Source organism: Peromyscus leucopus, chromosome 20, assembly GCF_004664715.2.
Source record: "Peromyscus leucopus breed LL Stock chromosome 20, UCI_PerLeu_2.1, whole genome shotgun sequence".
Lineage (NCBI taxonomy): Eukaryota > Metazoa > Chordata > Mammalia > Rodentia > Cricetidae > Peromyscus > Peromyscus leucopus.
The window spans coordinates 53402518-53427591 of NC_051080.1; positions in this window are offsets into that span (position 1 = coordinate 53402518).

Consider the following 25074-nt stretch of genomic DNA (forward strand, 5'->3'; position numbering starts at 1 on the left):
ACACAGAACACTGATTTTTTTTTTTTTACTCTGACACACAACAGTTGAGCAGTAAATGATAAGGACACAATTGCACAATGAATTGACTTTCCATACCTGACTAGATTATAAATGTAATTAACATCTTTCTGTTTTTAAAAGATTTTTTTTCTTATTTCTAGATGAGAAGAATATCAATTAATAAAATACCACTTCATCTTCTTTTGTTAAGGTGGTGTGTGTTCGCAGGGGTGTGTCCCCTGGTATATGGGCTTGTTGGGCGCGGCGCACCCATATGGGTGCCAGATGTTGTCAGGAATCTTCTTCCACAACTCTCCCACTTTATTCATTGAGGCCGTGTCTCTCAACCAAGCCACAGCTCACTGACATGGCTGCTCTCACCAGCTAATTTGCTTTGAGATCTCCTGTCTCTGCCTTCTGAACAGAAGCTACCATCCTTCCACCAGAGTTCTGGGCATGTGAACCTCCATTCTCTTGCTTGTGCATAGAGTTTTGTTTTGTTTTTTGATCACTGAACCATCACATCAATCGCAAGTTATATTTTGTTTACTAGGTACATGATATTAATTTTCATACCTGAAATGTTGTAATCTCTGGCATAATAGCCTGCTTGAGTAACATTTTAACGGTATTTGTGGTAAGTATAAAAAATTAACATACATCTGCCTATTGTGCCTTAACTACTCTTTGACACACAAACGCACTTGTTTTTGTAGTTGACACACAAGTTTTAAACTTTTAACTTACATCAGTTCACTAATATATTAAATGCTACTTACATTACGAAGGAGCTATGCTCAAGCCAATACTCTGATTATGTGACAAGTTGTTCTTATTTTTCAAAAGTCATTTGGTAAAATCACCTATGGTTCTCTGTGCTTATGAAAGAGCCTCTATGCAACTGTCATTTGTCAATTTTAATCTGTTTAGGCAAATAGTCATTCAAATAAACACATGAATTATCTTACTACAATGAAAGAGTTTGAATGGCTTTACTACCTGATTTAACTAGTAAACAATCATTCTTATTTGGAGTTCTACCAATATTTTCTCTGAAAAATAATTCTCAATTTGGCTTCAAGTCATTGTCAACTAGGCAGCAAATAAATACTTCTACCTGGCTACCTGGGGAAGAAATTAAAGCGAAAATGATGAACACCAGCTGTAAAACAATAGTATTAAGATTTCTGACACAACACTGATATATTGATTACTCTTCTGTTGGAAGAGTAATTCCATCTGATTCCACTAACTATTAAGATTGTTTTGCATTAAGATGAAGAAAAATTATTTTAAACATTATAGTTAATATATTTCAGAAAAAAGCCTACAAATTTTTGTAAGAAAATGTAATGAGAATAATCTTGTAATTGGTATATTTTAATGTGCTAATAAATGGATTTGAATTGAGTTTATACTACAACAAAAACTGTGCAGTCTTTTTTTTTTTAAACTTAAAGCTACATTTTATTTTACAGACCATGTTGAAGAAGAGTGCTTACAAGTTCTATCTTTTAAAATAGTTCTAACAAATACATCTGTAATTATCTTTCCAAATAACTGAGTTTTCTCTCTCACTGATATGGGGAACGTAATTCAAAGTAAATTATTATCCTGGGCCTAGTATTCAGAGTATCTTCTGAATCACTGCTGGTCCTCCGAGAATCCTTTTTACCCTCTCAGGTCTCCACTGAGCACTTTGCCATTATCAATTATAGCTTACACACCAAGACTCCTCTACCATTTCAAACCTCTGAGGTAACTGGCTGAGATCACTGTCATTTGTTGTCCCCCAAACACTGGGTAATTTCTGTTATTTTATTATGCTGTAAACTTAAACTGGTTTAGTTGCGCTTGAGACAACCTATCTCATGATTCCTTTACCCTGGGTCTGAAGAATCAATAAATCTCTAATCTGCTTTCTATATATAAATGAGCTTTGAAGGTACAGTTGGGATTTGATTCAGTCTTGTTAATTTCTGACCACTGGCATTATATGTTGAAAAGGACATTAAATACTTAGTCATTTCTTACATTTTATAATCGGCAGGTATTGACAAACATGTGAACCTAAGCCTAAATTCTTAAGGCAGCAAACAGTTATATGCTCCATACATAAAACCTTGCGCCCATTTTCAAATATTACTAATTAAAATTTTTTATTTCTCTTTCATTACAACTTTAAGTGTGAGAATATTTTTCTAAAAATGGAAAGTGATTTTTAAAGGACCAATGTAATAGCTAGGGGATCTGGCATAGTTACAGAAATTTGGGTCACCTTTGAAGTCTTTATATCATAAAGATATTTTTAGGGCATTTGCCCTAGAATCATGTAAGTTATATTTCTAATGAGATTATATTTAAATCTCCAAAATCATAAGATGTTTATTGTCTTTGAGAAGAGTGAGATAATCCATGTAAATAATAACGTTTGCTGAGACATCAATTTAATTAGCAGAAATTAAGTATAAGTTGATTATAGGTTTGTTTTCCCAATCTGATACTTACAGAAATAGCCTGGGAAATAGGAGTCGAAGAGCCTACCCAAATGTAGGCACAGCAATGAGCAAAGGGTACTGCACCAGAGAATATTGCTGGACCCTTCTGTGATCTTTCATTTATCCAGTCTTAAGAAGACCTGGAACAGAAAACACAGCTGCTTGACTTTGTTCAGTTCAGCTTCCCTCATTAGACACTCGAAGAGAAGAGCTATTGTCCTCCCTGCTATCAAACCTGAAATTAGAGAAAAGAATGAAACATGTACCTTTGATGCTGCTGACACAATCATGAAAATATGAAGGTATAGAAAGCAAGCACAAACAGTCACTCCACAGTTCCTGCATTCCTTCTGTAGTGTCGATCCTTCCACCATCGGGCCCACTAACTTCAAAGAGGAAAACATTGATCGGTAAGGAGGAGACCCCAGCAACTGAGACTCATATTTATCAATACAATACTTGATAATTTTCCATTAGTTCAAGCAACTCAGGTACCTATGTCTGGAAGAACATCACTCATCTTAGTGTGCTACTGTGGATTGTAACACTTAAACGATCTCTTCCACCCTCCTGTCCAAAATCAAAATAATACAGCTAAATAAATGAAAGAAGAATTTTAAAGTGAATGCCTACCCAGCCACCCACTGTTAATCCAAGTTGTCAGGTCTCTGCCTGTATCACTGTATTATATGTTACAATGTTTTTGGATCGGGCTGTAGTGATGGGTCTTACTGAGGCCATTCAATGTTGTTTAGCTTCACTTTTAGTCCCCAACTTCAGGATTTCAAGTAGTAAGGTAACAGCACACGAAGAATCACAGAGTGTGGAAAACTTAAGTTACTGTGTTCATGATTGACCTCACTGACTTATCACAGATTTTTCTATGAAATAGAAAGCAGTGTTTCTCGTCTTACAACTCTGTGATTCCAGGGTTTATTGCACACCACCATGTCTAGTATTAATCTCATGAGATTTTTCCCCCAAAACTACCACAGCCACTATGTGCATTTTATTTTGACACTAATTGCGGACCTACTGAGTGCTATTGTTGACTGTCATTTTCCTAGCAAAGGTTTCAAGTTATTCAGAAATTGAAAACTGATATTTCAAGTGAAATAAATGAACATAAACAAGAGTAAAATACACAAATTTTTGTCATTCTCAACAATTCAGCTCCTATTTAATTATGAAGGACATTCCTGTGTCCACAAAGAAGCCAAAACATCATTACAATAAGTTGATATTTATCATGGAGAAATTAAAAATACAAAGTGAATGGGAGGATATATAACGAATAATTTAATGTATTCTATTAGGTAGCATTATATATACTTCTTAAATTTTTATCTTTTGTATACTTTATTTGCAGATTATGTTTTAATTTTTTAGTTTTTGTTTTGTATACTTTGGATTGGCTTTTGAAACAAGGTCTCACTCTGTAGCTTATGCTGGCTTGGAACTCAAAACCTCTTTTCCAGTCTTCTGTCCAGTCCTGGGGTTACAGATATTTGATATCACACATGACAAAGATTGTTAGTCACTCTCCATACATGATAAAATCAAGCTTCTTTGCATCTTTTCTCTCAGAATTCATAAATCACAGTAATTCATTTATCTAGGAAAAGTCAGTCTAATTCATTGGTCCAGCCAATTTATTGTTTGTTTTTCATATGTTTTCAATTGAAAAATAATTATATCTTGTTTATCCTCCAATCCCTCTCATTCCCCTTTCTCTGCAGTTAATCAACCTGTTTCCTTTAATTAATATTATTGCATGCCTATATATGCACATATAAGTACAACCACTGAACCTGTTTTTATCTTTTTGGTACCTATGGTGTCAAGACTGGTCACTCTGCATGAACAGCCAATAAGGGGCTCTTCCCTGTGAGAGAACAATTCTCCCTTTCCCAGCAGTCGTTATTTTCTTTGTCTCATAAAATTTGTCTTGTGAAATTTTCCCACATGCATGCTATCATGTCTGTTGACATAGCCATATCCTAGTCTTGTTTTTGCAGCTATTTCTAGGATTGACTGTTTCACAGTTGACTTTCTGGTATTCCGGTTCTTAGAATCTTTTTATCCCTTCTTCTGTATTATTCTCTGAGCCGTGAATGCAGGAGCTGTGATGTAGATTTATCCATTTCTGTATTGTGTCCACCTATGGTTTTTCTATCATATTCAATTTATTTCTAGTCTATTTCCTCAGTCTGTAAGGCAAATGTTACAGGTATTGTTGCTGAATTTTCATTTCTTTTTCCTGCTGGAATCCAAATATCAATGTATTCTGTCCCCACCCTGACTTTTATTTATGAATTGTGATGTGTCATAGTGAGTCATTGCATCTCAAACCTCACAGTAGCAAATGACTTATGACTGTTATTAAAATCTTACCAGCCAATCACATTTGAAATTATACCACTTAAATGTCATCTGGGTTAATGCATTTGACTTACCCAAGGACAGGTATCACCAACATTTGTACACTTCTGTATTCATAAGGCAAACTTTTACTCATTTTGACATCAAACTAATGATTAAGCAAACACTTAGAATAAGTCAAAAATGAAATTGAAAGGAAGCAGTGCTTCATTACATGCGGCTATTGATTTAGTGAAAAAAAAATTTAACTTTTCAAGTTTATTATTTTTATTTGTTCTGATAATTGCACACATAATTGAGTTTGACATTTTTATAGCACAAAATGTTTAATTCAATTGAGCTGACTATAGAGCACATACTCAAATAGAGCAACTAGTCAAAATCCTTTTAAATACTTAGTTCAGTCACAGCATAAAGAATGTTAAATAATGAAAACTATAAGCAATATGAATATTGAGACTTTAGGCACAAAAATATGATTCCTTATTAGGGCCCTATATGATATATGACAATAAACTCATATTTCTCAAAAGCAGCTTCATTTCATTTTTTTTTCTAAATGTCATACAATGTATTTTGACCATATTCACAACCCCCTCTCCAACTCCTTTCAGATCCTTCCCTATTCCATAGTTACCCAAAATCTTATCTTCTTTTTTTTTTAAGCCTACTGGGTCAAGTTTGTGTTGTCTAAACATGCATGAGTGTGCTGCTTCCCCTGGAGTGTGATTGGAGTATGAGTGTTCACACTCAGAAAGTAAATTGACCATCCTTCCATCAGCTGTAAATGTTCCCAAATTCTTCATCCGCTGATAAAACTTCATGCTGATCTCCATAAACTTCATGCTGATCTCCTGAATTCCATGCTGGAATTTTGTCTGGATTAAGTTTATTAGACCATATCCAAAATATGGAATGATATAATGAAAGCTGAATCCTTATGTGAAAAATGCCTTGATGATGGAAACACTGTTATACTGTGGTCATCAACTCTCCATGGCTCTTAGAATCTTTCTGCCCCATCTTCTGCAACAATCCCTGGGCCTTAGGGGAATGGATCTAATATGGGTTTTCCACTTGAGACTAAGCCCTCTGTCATTTTGTATTCCCTGTACACTGATCAGTTTTGAGTCTGGGGTAATTGCCACCTACTTCAAGAGGAAGCTTCTCTGATGAGGATTGAACTAGTGAACTAATTGAACCAATGAACTAATTTATACATACAATAAGAAACTTGTGAAGTCAGTTTAATAATATGTACCACTCCTTTAGGAGAAGAGTAACTGCAGATTGTTCCCTGGGGCCTATTGCTCATTTAGCTACAGGTTCTGGGCCAAGATTATGGTGTCAGATATGACTTTGTTTTTATGGATTGGGACTTAAGGTCAATTTAAAAGAAAAAGAAATAGCTGGTTACTCCTATGAACTTCTTGCCACTATTGTACCAGTGGACTTACTTTGTCAGAAAAGCCAATGTTATACCTCACAGGGATAAAAGTTCATCAAGATTGATGATCACTTGTCTTCTCTGATATCATGCATAACAACTTGCAGTCTGATGAAAGTAGGCGAATATAGAATACTCGTAAAGTGAGTATCAGCGTGATTTAATCATGCTCTGTGACTCAGATACCTGGTGTCTTGAGCTGTAGACTCTTACCATCAAGTTCTGGCGGGTAATTAGAAGCACTATCAATATTCTACAAAGTCTGTGGTTCTATGAAACCTTACCAGCCAACAAATGGAGAACAGGTAATTGGTAATTTATCGCTGGCAACGAGCTTTTTGTGTTTTAGCTTTGGTGTATATTATAGAGGATGCTGCCTAGCTACAAGGTAACTCCATTTAAAAATTTACATATATTTGTATACATGGACATTTCTATGTATATGCTTTAGGAAACTTCTTTCATAAGTAGGTTTCCACATGGCTTTTTTATTTTTGTTTTTATTTTCATTACTGGTTCTGTATACACGTATGAGTGGACATGCATATATATGTACCACAGCATGTATGTGGAAGTAATGAAATTATTTTTGGAATTGGTTTTTCCTTTATCCTGTGGATTCTGGGTATTGAACTCAGTTTGTCAGGTTTGTGGAAAAAGTACTTTTATATTCTGAGCTATCTTGTTCATGGCATTGCCCTTCACTTTCCAAAAAAGCAAAAATCCAGGGATTTTGCCTGATCACATCAATAATTATACAGAACCTATCAGATGCATTTTAAAGTACATGCACTATGTTGTAGGAAAAAAAGTAATTGAACTAATATCAAGAGAACCCAGCTTAGGGCTGAAGCAGAATTCTTTATAGAGTTGAAACTTTTGGTTACACCCACATAATTATTTCATCATTTTGAGTGACAGTAAATGCAAAATCTAAATTACAGGAGTTTTATAACAATATTTGTGTCTGTCATGGGAGAATGAACATAATATATTGATTAATACCTATGTAAATAAGCTGTATGGTATGTGTTTGTCTATATATTTCTATGATCTAATTCTAAGTTTCAATTCTAGCCTAGGGACTAAGTAAATTATGCTCAAAAGTGATATGATTTTCATTAAAATTGATAAAATAAGTCAATAAATAATGTCAAATGACTAATTTAATGTAACACAGACTACTATTAAGGGTATTGGAACATTACTGGTGCTGTGAGGACCAGCTTCCAGCAGCTCAGGGTTTGAGGGGGAACCAGCAGAGTTGGCAGACTAACACTCAAATTGACTTTCCTATCTGAGGGAATAAAACTTAATTCTCTGGTGCTGGCAAGGTGGGCATAACCTAACTCTTCCGGCTGGCAAAAAAAAAGGGGGAAACATACACTCACACATACACGCCTACGCAAACACACACACACATCTCCAACACATCAGGATCTCACCTAGGGTGCTGATGAATAGCAAGCCTTTAGCACTTCAGAGAAACAAAAACAAGATGCAGAGCAGAAAAAACAAACACATAAGGACTTTTCTGAAGGCCAAAGCTTAGTTCTTTATTTCATTATTCTTAAAGTTGTTTTTCTACTCTATTCTTTTCTGTTCTGTTTTATTTGTTTGTTTTTTAACCCTGATGTTTTCTCTCCATCTCTCTCGATGTTTTCCTTCTAACTCTTCTTTTACATCTTTCCTGGTATTTTCCTTTTTTCTTCTCTATTTTACCTCTTATAGATTATATATCCCAGCAAAATCTTTCAACCAGTATAAAAATTACAATGTGGTTACATTCTAATTTTTAACTAAATGATTAAAATGAATACAGGTTAAAAACAAACAACAACATATTTTCCATATCCCTTAAGTGATTAAGCATTTTATATATTACAGGTAAAAAGCAAGTTGTCCCACCAACTTACATATATTCATGTCCAAGAGCTTGTTATAGATTAACAGAGAGTAAGCAAGCAAGGTATTTTTCTTAGTTCTTTTACTGCCAGGTTGCATTGTGTGGTTAAAAAGAAATGGCCAATCATTTAATTATTTATCTGAAAAAAGTAATCTTATAAGAAATCTTAGAAGAATCACAAATCTAAACTTTTATATAAGAATAAGAATCAGTCATCTCTACTTTAAATATTTAGGGTGCATACCCATTCATCACCATTTTTTTTCTTTATTTTAGGAAGCTGAGGGCAGAAATGAGCAGAAGGAGTTAATCATCATCCCATCTAGTAAGAAAGATACATCAGCCAGCAATAGCCAGGCTGTCATTGTTCTTGTTTCTTGACCTCAACAAGTCCCTCACTCAACTATTAAATGTATGTCTTTAAATTGTTTTTCAAGACTTTTTACCTCAAAGCCATTAACAAAAACATCTTAACCTAACCTTAAGTAATCATTTAAAGCTTTGTTTTAGCTATGATACACATTGAAACTTGTGAACGCATTTCTCAACACTAAGATTAAAAGAACTTTAGCTAATGTAGCTTCTGGGATTCAACTGTTTTTCTTAATCATTAACCTAAGCCACAATCTATGCTGCTCCTCAAGAGAAGCTAGCTGTGTGACATTTCCTTGTTCTTATTTTCTATCCTCTGCAGCCCCTGTTCTATCAGGGGTGGGGGCAACACTTTAAACAGTACAGCTTAAGAGGAAATCATTTTCATAATAATCCACAGGTAAAAATGCCCAGTAGAACTTGATATTTTCAAGAGATAATCACGTTACACAGCAGTAGCAAGAGACATTCTGGGAATGAGGCTTTTGGGGCCTTGCCTATCTGAAATTCACCCATCAGAGTTTTGCATGTTGGTGGGCAGATCCCCTAAAGTCAACTGCCACCTGCTGCTCCTCTGACATGGCAACTTGCAGAAAAGATTAAATGGATTTAATGTTTACTTATCTATCCTTTCAGTTATTCAAAGTTTTAGTGCTAGATAAATGGCTCAGCAGTTAAGAGCAGTTGTTCATTCAGAGGTCCCAAGGACTCACACAGTGGCTTACAACCACCCTTAACTCCTCTTCCATAGGATATAATATCTTCTAATAGCCTGTGTGGCTACCAAGAACACATGTAGTAAACATACAAACATGTAGGCATAACACTCATACACATAAAAGTAAAAAAGAATAAAAAGTGTTTATGAATAAAAGAACAAAGCAAAGAATTTTAGCTTAATACTAAGTTAACAAACATTTTAGTTTCCTTTGAGTTTTGGAAGAAAAAAATATTATTAGCAGATATCTCAATGGTATCATCATTCCTTTTGTGAGATGCAATTGCATACAATAAATTTATTGGAAATGACCTATATTTAATACACTATCAGACAGTCTAAAGTAAGAACAATTGTCAAAAGAAATTCTCATGGTATATTCCACCCTTTCTTCCATAAACTCTTTACTTGGGGGCCTAAGAAACACACCTTTTTAACCTTGTGAAGAATTTGTGAATAGAGAAATAAGCACTTTCCAGTACTGTGGAGGAAATAAGGTTAGAGCCATTTATAGGCCCGGAATTACAAAAAAACCATTTTGGAAACCTGAAATTAACTGAATTAATTCAACTATAACAAAGTTAATATTAACCCCTTTGTTACTTTTTAATGAGTGATAATAAAGGTTTTACTCAGACTTCTACCTGTTAAAAACCTTAAGCCTTAGCAATGATTGAAGAGATTTTCTTTTAAAGTTTAGGTATTGTCAAATATCTGTTCTACAATCCTATTCCTGATTTTTCATTTTGTTTTTCCATGTTTGTCTTTGCTGCTTTTAATTCATGATGAGTGAAAGACCCCCACCAAAGGCCCAGACACAGTTCTTCCAGAAACCCAAAAGAGCTGAGGAAAGAGGTATCTTAAAAATAAACAGAACTGAGTCAGTTCCCCCTTCCTGGAGAGGGTGAAGTCAGGTGTTTTCCAAAGAACAAATTCAGGATGTCTGGTGGTGACCGATTAACTTATGAGATGCCCCTCTCCAGAGATAACATGACCGGCCCCTGGAGATGGGTTGTAAAACTCCTGACAGGGCAAACAGATAAGCTGAAATAAGACAAAGTCCAGGCCTAGGAAAAACTGGACCAATCAAGGATGGACCCGTACTAACCCCCTCCCCTCTAAGAAATTTTGTGGGGTTTGCCTATAAAAACTAACTTCCCCAAGAAAGAGTAACTCCTCCCTGCCTCACTGCACTATGGCCACTGAGGGCTTGAGATGAGTTCCCTGTAGCAGCGATTTGTAATGGAAATAAACCTTGCTTTTGCATTCTGGTATGCTTGTCCTGGGTGGTCTCTCTGGGGGCAACAATCTGGGCACAACATTGAGTAGGCTGTAGTTTCTGAAGCTCAGGTTTGTCCTATTTATTCTTCATAAGAACATGCATAGTTCCATGCCACAGTCTACATATGCCCAATGTAAGACCATGCAGTGAGGCTTAGGTCAGGGGCCTTCATAAATTGGTACACACGGGGTCTCAAGAGAATGTTGTGTATACTCAGCTAGGATGTGTATTGCTTTTACTTTCTGATCCAATAATTATGAAAGGAAGGATTTTTTTTTAAAAAAATAAGTTTTTAAATAAAAAGATAACAATAAAATGCAAGTCACCAAATTGAGCAAAATAAAAGTTCATTTATAAATGGTCTAGGGCTGGACCACTGTATATGGCCCAGAAGAAATCTCAGTAATATGTTCATAAAGTCAGGTGAGTGCTCTATGAAGTTTAGGAAATAAGCACCCCAAAGCTGGCCTTATAGAAAAACAAAGAGATCTTAGGCTACAGGGTGCTTTGCCCTTCTTGGGATTTCTACCACCACTTTCTTGCTATGGTGGTAACCCAGCAATCACAACATGCTTGTGCTGTACAGTGCAGCTATTGCTTGGCCCTGAGTGTCCTATGTCGTTGGTAAAGTCCTGGAACCTCGCTGGCTTTTGCTATTCAGACTAAAAAGGATTGTGGAATTTTCCCAAGTTCCTGCCTTGAGAAAAATTCTTCCCAAAGTCCTGGGAAAGATGCTAGAGATGGTGTGGAGTATCTAAGGGAAAACAATCTCTGTACACTACACTCTTTTGTCCATTTACTTTATTCCTCTAGGACAAAATTCTATCTATACAGCTTCAGCCCTGTCCTCACACTCAGTTTCTCTCTGTGCCCAGTTTTCCTATCCTCATAGTTTTAGTAAACTCCCATGCTTTTGACCTGATCTTCGTCCTCTGTTCCTTCATCTTCCATCTACCCTTCCTGGCTCTTTACTCCTGGCCCCATACACTCTACAAGAGATTTGTTTTACCTTCTACAGAACCTCTGTCTTCTGCTCCTTTCTCAGGCCACTGGATTCTGTCTCTCTGGAATTCTGCTCCAGTCCTTACTACATCTGGTTATACAAAAAGGCCTATTGTCCTCAGTCAATCTCTCTGCTATGCCCCTAGGCATGAAGGGAGGGCATGGTCTGAGATTCATTTGCACAAGAAACAAATCTATGCATCTAGAAGCCTGTTTGTCTCCTAGGCTCTGTGGGGGAGTTAATACCTAGGGAAACATTGTCTGAGAAGCTTAGCTGTTTGGCAAAATGGTTTGGAAGTATTTGGGCATACAAGAATTTCAGAACAGAAGACAGCTGAAATCTTAAAAACTGGATAACACCAAATATTCCATGATAAATGGCTTCCCATTTGACATATCCTTGACTGGTCAAAATATAGCTCTAATACACAGCTGAATCTCTAGAATATATTCTTGCAGCCCAAAAGAGACCCACGGCTCACAAGAAATACCACACGTGATATTTCCTTCTTTGTATTTTTCTCTTGTTTGTGGAATTCTTACAGAATTCTGTTGCAGTTTTGTTATTTATTTCTACCATATATACTCACATTTCTGTCATAAATGACTTTGATCTATGAGATATTTTTGATGCAGTAATCTATAAAGTATATTAAACAAACAATTGTTTAATTTACATTTTAAACATATTACTTTAATTATATGCATATTTGTGTTTCTCTTGTATGTGTGTACACATGTGAGTTCTGGTATCTCCAGAATCCAGAAGAAAGCACTGGAACCCCTGAAACCAGAATTACAGGTAGCTATCCAAAGTGGGTGCTGAATATCCAGTTCAGGATGCAAGAGCAATAAGAGTTTTAAACCACGAAACTATCTCTCCAGACCTGTATAATGCACTTTAATATGGATACTACTGAACTTGTACTATTTATAAACAGCAAAACATTGTCAAGAGTGTAGAAAGAAAAACAGAAACTTTAAGTAAGTTTTTTCACTTCAAAATTCACACTGAAACATTATCCTTAATATAGTAAGAATTAAGAAGTTTAGCCAATAGGATATTATTTAGTTATGAGATCTTTACCTTTTTAAATGTGATTAAATGGCTACAGGCAGGAATGACAGTGACTTATCTTTATTGGCCTTCTTGACTTCCTCATGTAAGTACACAGTGCTTAGCCCATTCCAATAATGCAGCAGGAGTTGCCATTTTCAAGCAGGTATAGGACTTCATAAGACAATGAATCTACTAGCACCTTCATTTTGGAATCTCAGCCTCTGAGTGATATAAGTTTGTGAACCTTATAAATTACAAAGTCTCGCCGGGCGGTGGTGGTACACACTTTTAATTCCAGCACTCAGAGGCAGAGGCAAGCGGATCTCTCTGAGTTCAAGGCCAGCCTGGGCTACCAAGAGAGTTCCAGGAAAGGCGCAAAGCTACATAGAGAAACCCTGTCTCAAAAAACCAATAAATAAATAAATAAATAAATAAATAAATAAATAAATAAATAAATAAATTACAAAGTCTCAGGTGTTTTGATATGGTGGCATTAGAGCTGAAATATATCCATGATAATGAACATTAGTAGTATCTTAGTACATAATAAATAATAATATAACCATTACAGTTTATTAGCAAGTTTTTTATTTGCAATTCCTTAACATATATTTATTACTTTTACAATGGTTAGTATTTTAAGATTATTGTGTGGATTTTCATATGGTGATCATATATCATGTGTAAGTAGACATAAACATTTTAAAATCTCATGTAACATATTTTAGTAGCCTTTAGAACCATTGCTTAATCTTTCACTTATTTGACTGTGATTACATTATTCAATTTATATTTAAAGCCAATGATAGAAATTTATAAAATTATTATTAAATCAATAATAAAAGGAATGCAAAATATAGAGTTTAAGATTGTGAGAAAGATCTCTTCCTTGGTAAACAAAATACAATAGAGCTGACATTTTGCACACCCAGGAGCAAATCTTTCTGGCTTTATTTGACATGTTTAGAGGCAGCTCTGCTGGTTTGGATAGAATTATAGCCTGCTAAAGTTCTATGTGAAGTTCTAATCTCCAGTGAGCCATTATTTCTACAAAGTGTACATCAGCAGGTAATTAAGGATAAGTAATATTGAAAAGTGTGACCCTGATAGGATGATTGTTCTTATGAGACAAGACACAAGAGGACTGGAAATGAGTACTGTTTGACCTCAGACTATGAGCTTCTGGAGCTATACAAAAATGAATGCTTATGTTGAGATCATCACATTATGGTATTATGGTGGAACAGCTGGATAACACTAAGACTTACAAGATGTTTTTAACCTCCACACCCAGAATGTTATTGTAATTTATTTAGGGGACTACCTTTGAATCTGTGTGTTAATCACTAAATTTCATATTATATTGTACCAATGTAGATAATGTTTTTAAATAAAATAGTTTTTGTTAACTTTAAAAAATTTACTCCAAAGAACAGAACAATACAAAAAGAAACAAAGTGCTTCTGAATGTAGGACCCAGGTGTGTTTTCTGCTAATGGGTGTTTAGGTCTCATTTCTCAAGTCTGAGTTAAAAATGGATGGTACTGTAAATACAGAATAAAGGCAAAACATATATTTATATATGTGTGTGATAATTGCAAGTACCATTTGCTATGCCATGCTTTATGAACAAAAAATAGCCTAATACTAATGGGGTTGTTTTCTGAACTTAAATTACTAATGTTTATTTTTTAAAAACTACAAATATTAAAACAATTTATGGCATCACAATATGTAAAATGCTATTGATTGGAAAATATTAGTCTAAAAATTTTATGGCTTGTGTTAAAGGCATTTACATTTCATATGTTTCAAAGAACACATTATTTATAAAACATCGAAGTTACACAGAATTGATGTCAAATTGCTTAGTTTCCTCAAATAACTATGAGAAAAATGTATAATTACATTTAGCTTTTAATATGTGAGGATTAAAAATTTCCAATTACAAAAGGAGAAAAGTCTCTTACAGAAACAAATTCTTATCAGAACTATGCAGAAAGGAAGACTTTTCTCTCTTTGCTCACTAGAATTTGTCAGACATTCATATTACAATGTCTGATGAAATTATATTTCTATGACAGAAATATTCATTTATTAAATAGAGGTCAAAGATGTATAAACTCATTATTTCAAATTGCTGTTATAAGTTTTGATATTTCTTTGAAACTCAGAGAAATTATAATAAAAAATTAGAATAAAAAAACACTTTAAAAGTAACTACAGGGAATTACCTTGTCATGCAATCTCTAGACAGTAGTTGTCAAATTGATTCTGAGATTTTTATAAGACTGCACAACCTTAAACATATAAACAAACAAATGCCAAAATGAAACTTAGTGATATAGATATATAGGAGGATATAGAGATGATAAGATAAAAGGGTAGATGAATGAACCTACTTTTAAAATGCTTTACATTGGTAAAAATTTTAGTTTATTGATACAAACTTGAAGTTAATTTTGTTATACTGTATATGTATATATATATATATGTGTGTGTGTGTATTTCCATTCTTGTTTGAGGTATTATGTTTAACTCATTTAAAATTGTAATGGATAATTAAAAATAGATTAATAATTAGTCATCTATGATAATCATATTTGTAGCCATATTACTTAAGTCTTCTAGGTATACATAGATATATTTCAGATAGATAGGTAATCTTCAAACACTTCATAGACCTAGAGAATATGGCATTTAAATAACTTAGAATTCTGTTGACGTGAGACACAATTGCTCCTGGCTGCACCAACTGATCCCGAGAGAATGTTGGGCTTCTAAGACATTTCCATTTGGAAGTTTGTCGTTTTGGCACAAAATGGCCTACTGGGCAAAGAACTGCCCTTGCCTTGATGGCTGACAGTACAAATGGAATGCTATCCTTTCTGGACAAGGGGGACACAAGGAAAGCGACCACTGTACTCTGCCAAGACAGGGTAAGATGGTCTCTCAGAATTCCTGCTTCTGAAAATGGTCTGTCAGATACTCTAGGCCTGTAGCCAATTTGAATGCACCAACAATGCTCAGAAACATTAGGTGACTGTCCAGGCTGTCAGCTGTCTTGGTCTACTCTTGCAAGATTCCTGAAAGTTGCTTGCATCCATCTACCATTTCTCAGGTACCATTATGTTCCTTTTCAGGTCTTTGATGTGGTTGAAAACTAGATAGTTGTAATTTCCTCAGTTATGATAAAAGATCAGTTAGATATAAAACCTTAAACTCACAAATATAAGATAGATAGGACATCTTCTTTAATATTGTAACTATAATTCTTGCTCGGTAATTGTTTTGTTATATGTAATTTTACCATGTTAAAGTTAAAACCTTCCTTTTCAAAAAAAGAAGAAAAGGGGAAGTGCTGTGGATATCGCTCTATATAAATAAAACACTGATGGCCAGTGACCAGGCAGGAAGTAGGTTGCCAGGCAGGAAGTAGGTGGAACAAGGAGAGAGGAGAATTCTGGGAAGCGGAAGGCTGAGGAGGGAGACACTGCAGCCACTGCCAGGACAAGCAGCATGTAAAGACTCTGGTAAGCCACCAGCCACATGGCAAGGTATAGATTTATAAAAATGGGTTAATTTAAGATAAAAGAACAGTTAGCAAGAAGCCTGCCACGGCCATACAGTTTATAAGTGATATAAGCGTCTGAGTGATTATTTTATAAGTGGATTGTGGCACTGCGGGGTTTGGGGAACCTGGAGAGAAGCCCTCCAGCAACAATTTAGTCCATATGGATTCAGAATAGAGATAAGTGAAGGCTGATATTTAAAAGTGACAAAACCATCACCTTCTAGTTAAAGAACTAGAAACAGTAGTATAGTTCTGATGCAATGTATTTCCTAGATTGAAAATCTTCACATTTGAAAATCACTTATAGCAGTTTAACCACAGATATAGCATGCAACCTTTTTTGTCTTTACATTCAATAGTACTTTGGAACTTTGATATTGAAATGAAAACAAGAGGAATATAATTAATAATCCACAGGAAATAGGTAAGTCAAAAATCAAGCTCATTGCTCTGTTCCTGGAGCTATGATGCTGTGGCTGTAAATTAAGCATTTTAATTCATCCAGGTTTGAAACAAAGTTTTCCTATTCATCTCTTGCATGTGGGAAACCAAGCAAAGATATCAATAGCACCATGTGCTTATAGGATGTTAATCTACTGGCTACCCACTAAAAGGAAGGAGAAAGGAAAGAAACATGATTCCCATGTGGGATACTCATCTTTGCTTCCCCTGTGTATTCACAGCTACTCCATCACTTCATTGCTCATTGATCTGACTTCACAGACTTCAGAGTCAGGATTTTCTAGCTTTCTTGTTTTTGTTTTATTCTGCAGATAAGACAATAATGTAAAATTAATTTTTAACAATTTTAGCTGTGTGGGTAAAGGGCATCAAATATATTTACATTATGGAAAAATATTTAATGTAAATATATTTCTCACATTTGAAGCTGTATTGTTAAACAGCTCTGCTTTTCTGCCTTACCAAAGCCTCCATTACCAACCATTCTAGATTCTGTTTCTGTGACGTTCAGGATTTATTTGTGGAATCATACAGCATATGCCTTTAAGATACAGTAGTTTTACAAAGAATAATACCTTTGACAACTCATTCGTGTTGTACTGGGTGAAATGATTTGCTTCCTGATATATTTATTGAGTGCTTTTTTTTCTTGTATTGAAAGTGTTTTTATTTTCTTTCTCATGGAATATGTTTTGATTACACTTCCCCCTCTTTATGCTCCTTCACACCACCCTTTTCATCCAGATTCACATCATTCTTTTCTCTCATTAGAAAATACACAGGCTTCCGTGGAATAATAACAAAACATACTCTGCTATGCTATGTTATACTATGCTATACTATACGACACTATACTATATTATACTATAATATACTATGATAAAAACAAAAACTAATATATGGAATTGGTTAAAACAAACAGAAGAAAAAGAGTTCAAGAGATGCACAGGAAACAGAGACCCATCATTCACATACCTAGAAATTTCATTAAAACCCTAAACTGGAACACACACACACACACACACACACACACACACACACACACACACACACAGAACCTCTCTAGGGTAGGAAAAAAAGAGGAAATATGTCTAAATAAAATTAAATATAATTTTAAAAAAAGGAAAGAAAAGCCCTGACATGGGCTGAGACAAGGAACATTTAAACATGCACTTGAATTCATATTTGTTAGCCATCTACTTCTGGGCATGCAGCCTACACTTAAGAGTAACTTGTATCCCCACTGAGACTCCCTTGGAGAGAACTAAATATGCACTTGCATATAGCTATCAGTTAGACATTGCTTCTGGGTTTGAGATAGGGTCATGTGCTTGCTTCAATTCTAGGACCCCAACTGGTGCAGACCCATTTAGGCCCTGGGCATATTGCCTAAGTCTCTGTGAGTTCATATATGTATGTAGATTGATCCTGTTGTTTAGGGGGTCTTGTTTCCATGGTGATCTCCAACTTTTCTGGCTCTTACACTTTTTTGCTTTCTCTTCCTTTGGATTTCATGAGCCCTGACGGGTGGTAGTTTATGGAGACATCACATTTAGAGCTAAGTGTTCCAAGGTATCTCTACCTAATATCTCACAGCACATCTTTCTATTTTTTTCCATCTGCTGCAGGATGGAGCTTCTCTGATGATGCTGAGGAAAGAACTGATTTTATTTGTCTTTCTGGGACTGAGTAACCTTAGGATGAATTTTTTTTTCTGGTTCCATCTATTTTCCTATAAATTCATGATGTCATATTTTAAATAACATCTAAGTAATATTCCATCAAGTAAATATATGATATCCATCCATTCTTCTTTTGAGGAATAACTAGCTTGTTTTCAATTTGTGACTATTAATAATAGAGCAGTAATGAACAAGGTTGAGTGGGAGGATGAAGCAACCTTTGCATATATGTCCCAAAGTGGTATACCTGGATCATGAGGTAGATAGAAGCCCATTTTCCTGAGGAATTGCCAATCTGAAATGCATAATGACTATACAAGTCTACATGCCAACCAACAATGTGTAAGTGTTCCACTTTCTCTACATCCTCATCAGCATCAGTTACCCTTTATTTTACTGATCTTAGCCATTATGATGGATGCAAAAAAAAAAAAATGAGGTTTTTAGTAGCATTTTCCTGATGAGAAAGGATGTTGAATATTTCTTACAATGTGTCTCAGTGATTTGAGTTTTAGACTTCTATTGAGAATTCTGTTTGCATATGTAACCATTTTTTAAAAGTATTGTTTTTTTCCCTGAGATCTAGTTTTTTAAAATTTATTCAGATATTTTGCATACTAAACTCTCTATCAGATGTGGTATAGCTGGAGAGTTTTCTCTCCAGCTCCCACCAAGCTCCGGCAGTCCCACAGCCCACTTATAAAATAAACACACAGACTACTGGCCAGTGTTTTATTTATTGACCAATCAGAGCAACACATGTGACATACAGACCATGCCACAGCAATGTGGAGTTGGTAAAAATCTCTTATCCATTTTGTAGGCTGCTGCTTTGTCTGAATGATGGTGTCCTTTGCCATGCAAAATGTTTTCAGTTTCATGAGATACCATTTCTTAAATGTTGATCTCAGTACCTGTGCTATTGATGTTCTCTTTAGAAAGTTGTCATCTTTGCTAATGAATTCAAGGTTATTCCTCTCTTTCTCTTCTATCAGGTTTGATCCATTTGGAATTGAGTTTAGTGCAGGGTGATAATTATGGATATATTTGAATTCTTCTATATGTAGTAAATCCAGTTTGACAAGCACCTTTTATTGAAGATGCTATCATTTTTTTCTGGCTTATTTACAAAAAGTCTGCTGTCCAGGGGTATGGAATTATATCAGGGACTTCAGTTTGATTCCATTAATCAATATTACTTCTTTTGTGCCAGTGTCATGTGGTATTTACTGCCATATCTCTATACTGATACTTGAAATTGGGAGTGGTGATGTCTTCAGCAGTTCTTTTATTATTCAGAATTGTTTTAGTTATTATGAGGTTTTCTGTTGGGGGGTTGTTTTTGTTGTGCATGTGTGTGTATGTGTGTATGTGTGTGTGTGTGTGTGTGTGTGTGTGTGTGTGTGTGTGTGTCAGTGTGTGTGTGTGCATGCTTTCAGGTAAAGCTGAAGATTGTCCTGTGAAGAGTTGTTTTGGAATTTTGATGGGGATTGCATTGAATGTTTAGGGTTTTTTGTTGTTGTTTTAGAATGGCCTGTTGTTGGTTTTTACCCTTTTGGGAGGACCTCTACCAAGCTCCCAAATAAATCACACATGTTGGGCTTATTCTTAATAATAAATTGCTGGCCTTAGCTTGGCTTGTTTCTTGCTTATCTTAACTTTAAATTATCCCATCTGTCTTTTGCCTCTGGGCTTTTACCTTTCTCTGTGCCTGTATACCTTTCTGTTATTATTTTGTGCAATTATTTGAATAATATTGGCATTAACTGTTGTATCAAAGTCTCACAACATTCTCCTCTAAAATCATTTGGCCATTGAGTTTTTTTTTTTGGTTGGGAGACTTCAAATCATTACTACTATTTCAATAGGGGTAATTGGCCTATTAATAGATAATGCTTATCTAATCTTGACTTGACTTAACATTGATAAGTGGTATGTATTGAGAAAATAATAAATTTCTTTTCAATTTTATTTGTTGCTATACTGTGGGCTTTCCAAGCTGCTGCCTGCTGTTTGTCTCTCTCAAGGAACAATGTCTCCACTCAGCTCTTTATTGCAGCTTCCTCTTGGCAGAAAGCTTGCAGAACCTTAAGCTAGTGCTGGCACTGTTTTTGCTGGCTCTTGGTGTCTGCTGCTTGAGAAGCTATGATACTCCATGAGTTTCAGCTGCAGACACCTGGCTGGCACAGCAGCTCATGCTCTAGTGTGGTTTTCTGAAGCTGGCAGTCTCTGAAGTGGCTTTATTCTGGAGCTACTGAAGCCACTCAGCTGTCCAGCTCACAGTCTGCTAGGGATACTACTTTCTGCATCCCAGGTTGGGAAAATCTTTCTTATTTAAACTTACATTCTATAGGACTACTTTATAAACTTTACCTAAGTCTTCTTTAAACCTACACAAAATCTCTTTATGCCTAAAGCATATTCTATTTACTATATGTATACAAATAGCATGGCCAATTACTACATGTATTTACATTTCTTACCAACACTTAAACCTATGTTTCCCAAACTAAACTTATGACTTACTTTACTATATGTATTTACACTTCTTATTTAAACTTACATTTACAACTAGCATGGCCATTTACTACGTATATTTACATTTATTTACACTTCTTATTTAAAGAACCTCTTAGCAGAACTAACTTTTTTTCAACCAACACCTAAAAGAGATTTCTTAACTGAACTATTTACATTATCTTCCCTCAAGACAGACAGTAATTTTCTACAAACTTTATTTAGGAAACAGAAATAAGAGTAAACTGTTAGTTATCAAACCCAAAAAGGAAGAAAAGAGAATGAGAAGAAAAATCTCCTAAGGGGCATTCTGTTTCTAGACTGCTCAAATAGAATCTTTACAACAATCTCCCATGATTGTCTAAGTTGGAGTGGGGTTCCAAACCTACATCATTCAGCATGTTCCCTTGCTAGAATATATTTCTAAGTGACTTAGCTCTTTGTACAATATAGTATTGTACAGTTAAGGCTGTAATCCATGGGATAAAGTTATGTTTCCCCAGTCATTTTTTTTCCACCGGGTTCTCTCATCATTCTAGAACCAGCAGAGAATTACCCTGTGGTAGATGGATTCTTAGGTAGAGAGAAGCAACTGAGAAATTCTAGGCCTATAAGCTGAAGATGGATACCCCAATGTTAGAGAGGAATTTTGGATGACTGTTCAGGCAGGCAGCTGTCTCTGTCATTTTCAGAATTTTCAGAAGTTGCTTATAATGCATTTCCTGTTTACTTAGGTAATATTATATCCTTCTGGGGTCTTTGATGTAGTTGAAGACTAGTTAGTTATAATTATAATTTTCCTTGGTTATGATAAAAGATGTTTGATATGAAAACTTAGACTCACAAATATAGGATAAATAGAATATTTTCTTTGAATTTGTCAAATATAAATAGACTAGATATTGTAACTGTAATTCTTGCTTGTTATATGCAACTGTTTTGTTATATGTAATTTTACTATGTTAAAGTTGAAACCTTCCTTTTGTTTAGACAGGAAAGGAGAAGTGATGGGGGATATCTTTCTGTATGCTGTGAATATGTATTGCTCTGATTTTTTGATAAATAAAGCCATTTGTCCTATGGCATAGCAGCTTAGAGGCAGGTGGGAAATCCAAACAGAGAGACAAGAAGAAGGCAGAGAGACACTGCTAGCTGCTGCCAGGAGAAGCAAGATATAAAGTACTGGTAAGCCACAAGCCACATAGCAAGATATAGATTTATAGAAATGGGTTAATTTAAGATGTAAGAGCTAGCTAGTGAGAAGCCTGCCATGACCATAGTTGTTTTTTTTTTTTTTTAATAAGTCTCTGCATGTTTAATTGGGTCTGAGCGGCTGTGGGACTGGGCAGGACACGGGAAAACTTCCAATTACACTGATTTTTTTTTTTTTTTAGGTCTGATTTCTTCCCTTTGCTGTAGAACTTTCAGGTATCCTCTTAAATGACTAATATAAGATCTACCCATTGTTGCATATAGGCACTTAGTGCTATAAACTTGCCTCAGTATTGCTTTCATTGTGTCCCAATTTTTGGGGTATGAGGAGTATATCCATTTCTGTTAATTCTAGAAAGTCTTTCATTTATTTCTTAAGTACTGTTTGATTCCTTTTTCATTTGCTAAAGTGTTTTTTCAGTTTCTATGAGTTTGTAAGATTGCTGTGGTCTCTGTTGTTGTTGATATCTATCTTTAAATCCATGGTGGTCAGATAAGATAGTGTTTTATTTCAGTTTTCTTTTGTCTGCTTTGTGTTTGAGTATGTGGTCAATTTTGAACAAAGTTACATGAGGTGCTGAGAAAATATATCCTTTGTATTTGCGTAAAATGTTCTGTAAATGTCTGTTAGGTCCATTTGGTTTTTAATTTAATTTACATCCTACATTTTTCTATTTAGATTTGTCTAAATAATCTATCTATTGATAAGATTAGAAAATTTAAGTCTCCAACTATCAGTGTGTGAGTGTCGTTATGTGATTTAAGCTAAAATAGTCTTTCTTTTATGAACTTGAGTGGCCTTGTGGTTGACATATATATAATAATAGTTGCAATGTCCTCTGGGTGGATTTTTTTTTCCTTTGACATCTGTAGCAACTTTTTTCTTAGCTCCTTTTCCTTTCAATGTCTTTTCCCATCTTTTTGTTTTTTTTTTTTTGTTTTTTTTGAGACAGGGATTCTCTGTGTAGCTTTGCGCCTTTCCTGGAACTCGCTTTGGAGACCAGGCTGGCCTCGAACTCACAGAGATCCATCTGCCTCTGCCTCCCAACTGCTAGGATTAAAGGTGTGCGCCACCACTGCCTGGCCTTTTCCCATCTTTTTAACCTAGGGTGATTTTCATCCTTGATGTAAAGTTGTGTTTCTTGGATACAGCAGAGGATAGATCATGTGTTTGGATCTATTCTGTTAGTTTGTATCTTTTTATTGGGGACTTAATACTGTAAATATTTAGAGTTTTCATTGAGCAATATTTATTGATTCCTTTGTTTTTGTGATTTTGATGTGTATTTCATTCCCTCTTATTTTGCTATTCAAAATCATTTAATCCACATGTCTTCTTGGTTTTGCTTAATCTTATTTAGGTTCATGTTTTCCTTCTAACCTGAATTTGTAGATACATATTGCCTAAATTTGTTATTGTCATGGAATATTTTCTCTTTTTTCCCCCATCTGTTGAAATTGAAAGTTTTAATAGGTATAGTAGTCTGGGCTGGAATCTCTGTTCTTTGAGGGTTTGTAGAACATCTTTCCTAGCTCATTTGGCTTTTATGGCCTCTATTGAAAAGTCAGGTGTTATTCTACTAGGTCTACATTTATGTTTCTTTTTATTTTCTCTTGCAGTTTTCAACAGTCTTTTCTTTGTGCTGTACATTCCGTGTTTTTATTTTTATGCACCAAGGATATTTTCTTTTGGGGTTCAGTCTATCTTGTGTTCTCCATTCTTTATATACCTTGATAGACATTTCCTTCCTTATGTTAGAAAAATTTTATCATATGATTTTTTTAAAATATATTTTCTGTTCCTTTGACCTGGTTTTTATTCTCCATTTCTCTATTACTATTATTCTTAGATTTAGTCTTTCATAGTGTCCCAGATTTCCTGGATATTTTGTGCCAAGATTTTTTTAGGTGTAAATTTTCTTTGACTGAGGTATTCATTTTTCCTATTGTATCATCAATGCCTGAGATTATTTCTCCTGTCTTTTATATTCTATTGGTGAGACTTCCCTCTTAAGTTCGTGTTCAAGTTTCTAAATATTTAGTTTCCGGATATCTTCCAGTTTGGATTTTCTTTATTGATTCCACTTTCACTCTCAGACTTTGAACTCTGTTCCTTTCCTCTTCAGTGATATCATAGATTTCACTGTAGGATATATCCATTTCATCATTAAGGACTTCTGCTGTAGGATATATCCATTTCATTGTTAAGGAATTCTGCTGCATTCATAAATGCTATTTTAATGTTTTTTTCTTGTGCTTCTAATACATTGCACTTCTCAGGGCCTACTGTGGTAGGATTGCTCGGCTCTATTGGAGATGTATTGTTCTGGTTGTTGATATTATTTTTACACTGGAATCAAGGCTCTTGGGTTTGAGACAGAATTCTAGGTGCTGGTATCTGGTCTTAAATTTGTTAGATATTCATTTTGTTCCATGCTTTTTGCTACCCTTTGTGGATCTTGGGAGAGTGTGATGTCCGTGTATTGCCTGGTAGAGAATTCTGAGATCTTGCAGTGTGTGGCCCCTGGAAGTTCTTAGTAAAATGAGTTCCTAGGTATTGGGAGCTGATGTTTAGGAATAGGAATGGGCTAAGAGGTGGAGGATCAGTTGATTCACAGGAGGGGGGAAAGCATGGTGCTTCACCAAGATCTACTCAATCCAAAGGGAATAGGGACAGAGAATGTGGAGAGACCACAGCAGCAATGTAGCTTGTCTGCTGCAGAGCTGGGGATGAGACTGGGCGGTTGGGTATATGGAGGGGAGGAGGGCAGGTGAATGACTGAAGGCCCCCTACCCACCTAGCTGGCCTGATTGTTTCTCTGTCAGACTTGGCTGGTGGCCTTACAGAGAAAGCCCTCCAAGTTGGAGACTGGGATAACAGAACTTGATGGGGCCGGGAGTAGGAGATCTTATTGATCTATTGGATATGGGCACAGAGAGGAGGCAAAGACCACAGGGCA